We start from the raw sequence: 8,423 nt of genomic DNA on the forward strand, positions 1-8,423 counted from the left end.
CCCGAAACTTCTATTTACTTTTATTTTGGGACATGAGACGGTGCGCGACGTGTCCGTTTTGGGCGTTTTGAATTTTCTCGAAAGTAGAAACAAGACAGGATAATTACGGCTATCGAAAAAATTGTATAAAAAATATATGTGATCGTAAAAAGATCTATAAATAATGACTATCGACTTGTAAAATTTGGTAAACCTATGAGAATGTTCAATTCGTAATCTTGTTGCATCTTTTTACGATCACGTATTTTTCATACATATTCATATATGCATATCAAAAAAATTTACTCCTAGAACGATTTGTCTTACTTTATTTAAATCAAAATTGAAAGTTGCGATCCTAAATTAGGTTAGGTTACAGCTGCATTATCCTCTTGAGCAACATGAGACGCGCCGCGATGTGACGCTCCCCCTACTCAATGTAAAATGCCGCGCGGCGCGCGGAGCTGCTTGCGTGCCGTTTATATACTCCCGTGCCCCAGCGGCGCTTCGCGCTTATTGGTTGGAGCGCGAGTGGTGAGGCACGGGAGTATATAAACGGCACGCAGGCCGCTCGCGCGTGGCATTTCACGTTGAGTAGGGGGAGCGTCACGTCGTGTCGCGTTTTTGTGTCGCTACTGTCGCTAGCGCGCGGTATTTCACGTTCAGCGGGGGGAGCGTTACGTTCTCGTGTTGCGTAAAAGGATAATGCAGATGTAATCTAACCTAATTTCGGATCGCAACTTTCAAATTTTGATTTATATAGGGTAAGACAAATTGTTCCAAGAGTCAATTTTTTTTTTATGCTCTATGACTAATTTATATTATCTCGAAATTGATTAAAATATTTAAATTACGTATGATCTAAATAACTGATAATAGCAAGAAGTTACAATTTGTTATGAAATAAATACATTGAACATTTTAATAATTGCTTTATATTATTGAATAACATTATGTATTATTATTTATTATAAGATTAAACGCGCAAATAATGTAAATTTCGCACAGCGTTAAAAAGTTCGGAAATACAACAAATTAACGAGAAACAATTAAAAACGGAGGATGAGATAATTAAAATACGAGTTTTTTTATGTTAATTTATATTCCTTTATATAAAAAGGAAAAAAGAAGCAGAAGCTCTCGTCAGCTCGTGTTCATTTATTCTTCATTTTATGATTAAATTAGGTTAATTTGATTTTACTTTGTGGAGCTTAATAGGATGCATGCTTTTGGTAAATGTATTCATTGTTATTATGTAACATAAAAGAGCTTATTTAAATTATGAGAGCATATTCGAGAAATAAAAATATCTAGCAAGAGAGAGAGAGAGAGAGAGCTCTGCTCCTATTCCCTTTTTATATAAAGGATTATAAATTAACATAAAAAAAGCTCCTATTTTAATTATCTCACCCTCCGCTTTTAATTATTTCTCGTTAATTTGTTGCATTTCCGAACTTTTTAATGCTGTGCGAAATTTACATTATTTGCGCGTCTAATCTTGTAATAATAATAATAGATACATAATGCTATTCAACTCGTTATCTCTTCAAAACAACGTCTATAATTTATATAGTGTGGGCAACGCAGTTTGCATCACAATAGCACCCGCGGCGCGCGCCAGTTTCGAAACATTTAATTATTAGCTGTATAAACTTTGTAACACGTTTATGCCGTTTACGTCTGTCCCCGGTAAAGCCGTATTAACTGCGGTAAACCTGGTTCGCACCTCTTCAATAGATTCCATTTACGTATGACAGAGCGAAATGTCAAAAGTGATGCAATCGGGTAGTATCGCGAACCGAAAACGAGGATTGTTTTATCGAAACGTAATTAAACGATACTGATACGAAAATGTAGAAAAACGTAAAATTATTCGAAGACGTTAAAAATGAAACTGAAACAATACGAGATAAATTGCGAGAAATATAAAATGAGGGAGAAAATAAAAAAGAATAAAGTTTTTTGTTTTATAAATTATACGTATCGCTTTTCGCGAATGAATTTTTTTTCCAGTTTATTTCGTTTAAGAACGAAAACCAAGTTTGTTTTATTAAAATTTTAAATTAAAATGTAAATTAAATGACTTTTATGGGAGAGGAAGTAGAAAAACGTAAAATAACTTGGAAGCATTAAAATAAAAGACGAAGTATTCAAATTGAAACATAAAATAAGAGAAAAAAATAAAATAATTTTTTTATCTTATAGGATTACACGTATTACACTTTCCGCATATGAATTTCCTCCCCAATGCATTCCTGTTCATCCGTCCTTTGCAGCGAGATGTCTCGGACTGAATTTGCACGCATGACCAGTCACAATTGTTCGCTGTCTCGTTATAGATCGCGACGATGGACAGGAACGATCGCCGCGGAAACCACTACGCGGTGAGTATATAGTTGCATTGTCCCATTGGGGTTACACCCGATATCGCCGCCGTGACCGCATTTGTGTTCGGAGACCGTAAGACTATCGGACACGTACAGAGTGCTTCAAGCTCCACGGTTATCTCCGTTAAATTACCGTTAATCTGAAATCAATGCTTGTCGGAATACTCACCGCCCTTATAAAGCGAGCATCGCTATTTTGACCGTTTTGACAACAATTAACTGTTTTAGTCTAACAATTAAAACAATTAAATTTATTTTCGAACTGGAAAAGACGTTTGTGAAATTAAAATCCGGAGCCTTGAAACATTTTCTACGAAATGGTAGTACGGTCTGTACTGAAAGTACTAGCAATTGCGGTGAGCAAAATGAGTTTTGCGCGTAAGATTAAGCGCATACCTTGCGATACGTGCTTGTCGCGCTATGTAAAGAGATACGTTCTACTTTTTTGAAAGAAACTCTGTAACGTCTATAAAAAAAAACTTATCTTACCCAAGAAAGACGTTATTATTTGAGGAATAATTTAATGAGAGATAGACAATTTAAAAATTCTGGAATTATATTATAAAACAGTTTCTTTATGTAAGAAGAAAGAAAGGAAAAATTATTATCCAATGCTTTCTAATTATATAATACCTATAAATAACTAAATTCCGCCTTTTATTTTCTGAAAGGCTCTCGTTTAAAGAAGTAATGATACGAAAAACATCTTACGTAATTATTATCATGAATATTATTTTTAACGAATATTATTATGAATACAGATATTTTAGTCAATCCATTTTAATGCATTCATTTTCAGTTGAGAAATAGGGAGATGGATATATAAATTAACGAAAAACAGATATATAAATAACGAAATTAATTGGTCATATCTTTATTTTGCGTATCCGCAGTGAGACGTTTTAATTATTTGTTGTAAACTGCATATTCTATCGTGTTTAAAAATCGTGCGGCTTGCAAGACGAGCGGTGATATTATTCTCGGAGCGCGTGAAGCCAACAAATAACCGAAAACTTACGTAACGCCGAAACGAGAGGGAGAAAGAGAAGTTTACAGGCACTCGGGAAAAGTAAATGCCTAATGATTGTACGCGGAGATTCTTTACGATCGAGCGCAGTTACGCTAAAGTTGAAATTTAAATCGTAGCGGAAGCTTACCGTAAAACCCGTGAGAATTTCGCGGAGCGTGCATTCGCGTTTCCAACGCGATAAGACAGTTAAGACTTGACGTATTGAGGGTCAATAGTATTCTCTCGTGACGGTAACTTTCATAACAAGCTTACGAGAGAAAGAATGACATTTTCCCTACGTTGCGGATGTCAGAAGCCTCTTTCTAAAGTATTGAATTTGCGAAGCGAACAGGATAGAAATTTTTCAAAGATATTAAAGACGACAGTTTGTTGTTCCGCCGCTTACTTTTCCTTACAAATAGAATATAGCATTTGTCTCGTTAGAAAAGTTATAAGAAAAATTAATCATTCAATTTTCTGAAAACGATTACAATAATTAGAAAGGTGTAGACCTAAACAAATATTGTAGTTTAATTAATTATCTTCTAGAATTTTGAATGTTCATGTTTATCTTTACAACGAAATTAATTATTAATAAGTAGAAACTTCTTTTTTTTTAATAAATAATTTATTATATATAACAAAGAAAATTAGTTCTTTTTATAAAAGAGAATCCAGAATGAAGAGAAAATTCTTTAGAAACAGGAAAAGATAATAATTGAATTAACTTTCTGAATTTTTAATATAATATTAAATATCAAAAAATTATTAAATTATTAATTTATGTTTATAATAAAGGAATAATTATAGATAGATGTGTAAGCGAGAGATAGATATAGAGATAGATAGAAAGATATCGAAGAATTGTCGAGTCATTTTCCCAAGTCAAGGTAAATAGGATTGAAATTAGCGAGATTGGTAGGAGCTAAAAGCTAAAAAAGAAAGAGACAGTTGTGACGTGAATCACGCTAGACTTTCTTGAAAGAAAGCCTTGGCGCTGATCCCAAACGATTAAGCCGAGTTTGTTCGACTTCCGTGAATAGGCTTTAACGATTGCTAGACACGCCACGAAAATATACTTAGCGTTGGTGATTTCTGCGTGATTACTGGCGATCAAACATCGACAATAATGGTGTTTTGATATACAAGTCTGGAAATTTACTCGATCATTTCGTAAATTGGCTTAATTTCCGCTGATTAATTTTATCCCGGGGCTTCTACCTGCCAATCTACCTGCAATGTTTTGATCATGTTGTGGATAATCTGTGTTTATTGACTGTATAGTCGGCTGTATAATTGTCGGCTTACCTCTCCAAGAAGATATGAGATACTAATTTCAACTAATCACGTTTAAAATAAAGGAACATATCAAGAAATTCTGCAACATAATTTTCAAGTTTATATAATAAGGCTTAAATTACAAATAGAAGAAAAAGTTTCTTTTAACATTTTTCTGTTGTTAATAATCTTATTTGGATATTCTATCAAATATGTAGCTCCAATCGTTGAAAAGTTTCTATCTGTTTCTGAATTTTATGTTTGTACATTTTTAGTTTCTGCAATAGAAATAATTTTTTTGTGAATCAATTTACGAACGATAAATTTATTTTGTTTATATTGCACGTGTTTTTGTACTGAGCTTTTCTCTCGTACGACCTGTTGATTCGGAAACATTGAAACGGATAAATATCGGCTTTACACGAGATCGCTGAATAATCCGTTTTGATGAATGGACGATAATTGTTACTCTCTGAATAATGTATTATTAAAATTCATAAATTCTCATAAAAATCTGATAAAAGTGTCAGAATGTTATTTAAAAAATAAAAAAAGAATACTTTTAGTATCTGGCAATTTATTTTTGCAAATTAGTATCTGATATCAGGTTAAAAATGTTAATATGAGATAGTAATGAAAAAAAAAAAGAAATTATCTTTAAATTGGATAGAAGGCTAAAGCTTATATAAGCTTAAGATACAGATATACGTGCAATAAAAACTTTTTTCACTTTTTTCTTCCTTCATCTGTATGCAATTTAATTTTTCGTGCACGCAATAAACTTCTAATGACCTCGATATCGAGTTTCGACTTTTACCAAGATCCTCATTAATTGCTGGCGCAGAGTGAAAAAACTTTTTTGTTCAAAGCTTCTACTATTAATTCAAACTTACCATACCCTTTTAGGATATTTTATATTTTTCTCTGCACTCGTGATTTATTTATCTGTTTACGTTTCCCGTTTCAACTCGTTCAAGCGTTTTTTGCGAATATCAGCCGTTAACGGAACCGTTAAACACCAATGAGGTCTTAATTGGAGAAGACACGTGGTGATCGATGGCACGCCGACCTTTCCGACAGTTGGCGATTGGTCGGCGGCGGCATGGAAGTTATTTGGAACTTCGTAAATTAACGAGCAACGAAGTTGGTTGTCGCGCGCAGCACTCTTCGAAGTCCCGATTCCCGGAAGTAATGATCGCGCAATTAAATCTTTTGGGACAGATGCGACACGACCGGTTTAATCTGATTAGCGACGAGAGCTGTTAGAGCTTCGAGGGCGCTCTTACATTCGCATCTCATTTTATTCCACTGTTAGATTGGGTTACGGGGATTTCGGTACGAACACGACACGGAATGGAAACGCGATACTTAATTGCAATTGCAGTTTGGTTAGATTAGAGCCGCCGGAAAATACCATCAATATTCCTTTAGGTAGTTATAATGATATAACGTTATTTTTATCGGCATATACTTAATGTCGCATAAGAACGACGAGCAGGACATTTTTTTCCTTGCTATTTTTATCTCGCGGTCAGTACACACGTAATTTTCTCTCTTAGGAGGGCGTAATTATGATAACATAATGAACGTAAAGTAACGATTTTTATCTCGAGATTTTATGAATGGATTTTCCGCGGTTTTGTCCACCGAGGGAGATGCTCAGGAAAAGTATATAATTAAACTTGCTTTAATTAAAACAGGCGGAAATAATGCGGGAAACAGCGAGCGCAAGATGCTCCCTTGAGGAAATTCCTCGACTCTTAACGCACACCCGTTCCACCTCGAGCGTAAAATTTAATACCTCGCTGAGATAACGTTACCAATTTTTCTACGGGATTCTCTTTTCGGGGAGTTAATATAAAACAACACCGGACAGGTTCATTACAGCATAATTATTCGACATTAAGGAATGTCATAATTATACATGTAAAGATCTAACGTAAATATAAACACCATTTGGAACATTTGTTTGAAAATTCATAGCAGAATATTGAACCGATTGTGTGCGAGATGAGATTATTTAATACTATGGCCGTCGAATTAGGCATTTCGACAAAAGAGCTTTATAGGAGTAATGCCATTACGTTTGCGTAATAACTGTCGCATAATAACAGTTCTACTAATACGATTTCCGTGTAATGTTATTTCTAAGTAACAATACAAATTGCACAAGTGCAGCCCACCTCTTTCAACTACCTTGAGGTTCCGTTATGGTACACTTACCTTGGAATTGTTTGACTCGTGTTTCTAACAATTTCGTGAATTTAGCAATTTAGAGAAGTTAGTATTGAGACGAATATTGTTTTAACACAACTTGACACATAACCAGAAACGTTAAATTAACCTGAGGATAAATAGAATCCATACAATTTTTATTAAAAAATAATTTACTAGGTGTACGGTTTTTAATTGACATTATCGATTGATAAATTCTAATCACATTTCGTTTTGTGAAACTTCAATTTTGCCATTATTTACTACCGGCGCTTCGCCGCGTTACACTTTATCGAAAACGTCATTATCGAGATCTCGGCGCCTCGTTAAAATAAACGACGTTACAGCGCAGGCAACATCCGCGAATGAATGGACACAGCGCAGCGATTACTAGAAAGCGACGTTTTATTTGTCATAATGCAACTCGTTACATTCACAGTGTACAGACTGTTTGATCCGGGCATAGCCGGGCGCTCGGATACGAGGCCGACGCGGCGGAGCGCGCCGCGCCGCATCGCGTCGGTCCACGCGGGAGCCGCGGGCGGCTCATTTCGCGCCGGAATTTCCAATCGAAATCTCCCCTCTCCCCCCCGCGCGTTTGCCGTACGCGGAATAAGCAGAGAGCTAAAACACACTCCGCGGTCGGAGAGACCCATCCGGACGCGGACTCGCCAGCGTTCGTCTCGATAATCGATACATCTCAGCGACAGTTTATTTCACCCGCGGCGGAACGTTCTGAAAATGAAACTTCCCCGATTACAACGAAGCCCCGCCGGCGCGACGGCCGCGCGGATACGAACCCCGGCGAGCGGTGGTTTTGGTTTTGTTTCTTTCCCCTTTCTCTCCGTTTCTCCGCCTGCCGCCCGTCGGCCCGCTCGACCGCACTTGAATTCTTTGCGTATCGCTCATTTTGTACCTGCGGCACGAGAAGTAATTCCTTCGCCGGTATTCCCTCAAGATTAGCCGGCTATTGGATTCCGCTCGCGAGCAATCTTCTGTACGAATGCTTTATATGAAATCCCTTTTCTCGGACACGTTACTCGCCCCGCACGTATACACAAATACGCACGCACACTCGCATACGTTCGTACATAGTATACGAATATTTCGTTCTCCTCTCGAGGACAATGACGCGCGATAAACGAACTGTCCTTACGGGAAACACAACACGTGCTCCTTTCGGGACTTGCACCTTGATCGCGGAACGTCCTTGAGTTTATTCTGTAAAAGTCCTCCGTTCAGTCCGTCGATCATGGTCTCGTTTGAGCTTTTACACATACGCAAGGCGCTTATCAAACGAGCCGATGTTGGCCGAGTCCACAGAAGCGTCTGCCCGAGACGCGCGTGTCCTGTCTGTCCCGTAGGTGGAATATATCGAGGATCCGATAAGTGTCTGTCAGTTCCCCTTTCCGACGGGGACTCGAGGATTTTCGAGAGGAATTCACACGTTCCTCCGATCTTCGCTTTCCGCATCTCATTATTGACCGTTTATTTATCGGGTGTCCGAGAGCGATTCCTATTCGAATGATCTGAATGTAGATAGTTTCCCCGTCGAC

General features: G+C 37.1%; 1 long non-coding RNA gene across 2 annotated transcripts; it reads right to left on the reverse strand.

Annotated features, from left to right (window-relative positions):
• Positions 1 to 4,342: 4,342 nt before the first annotated feature.
• On the reverse strand, positions 4,343 to 7,174 carry LOC105447927. 2 transcript variants are annotated; one of them, XR_974177.1, is made up of 5 exons: positions 7,094 to 7,174; positions 6,877 to 6,997; positions 4,823 to 4,931; positions 4,684 to 4,753; positions 4,343 to 4,608 (listed from the first exon to the last, which is right to left on the reverse strand). It is a non-coding gene; the product is annotated as an uncharacterized LOC105447927 (long non-coding RNA). The 2 variants fall into 2 exon arrangements; XR_974176.1 differs by having other exon boundaries at positions 4,684 to 4,931.
• Between the last annotated feature and the right edge of the window lie 1,249 nt (positions 7,175 to 8,423).

The sequence above is a fragment of the Wasmannia auropunctata genome, unplaced genomic scaffold, assembly GCF_000956235.1.
Source record: "Wasmannia auropunctata unplaced genomic scaffold, wasmannia.A_1.0 LD336090.1, whole genome shotgun sequence".
Classification (NCBI taxonomy): Eukaryota; Metazoa; Arthropoda; class Insecta; order Hymenoptera; family Formicidae; genus Wasmannia; species Wasmannia auropunctata.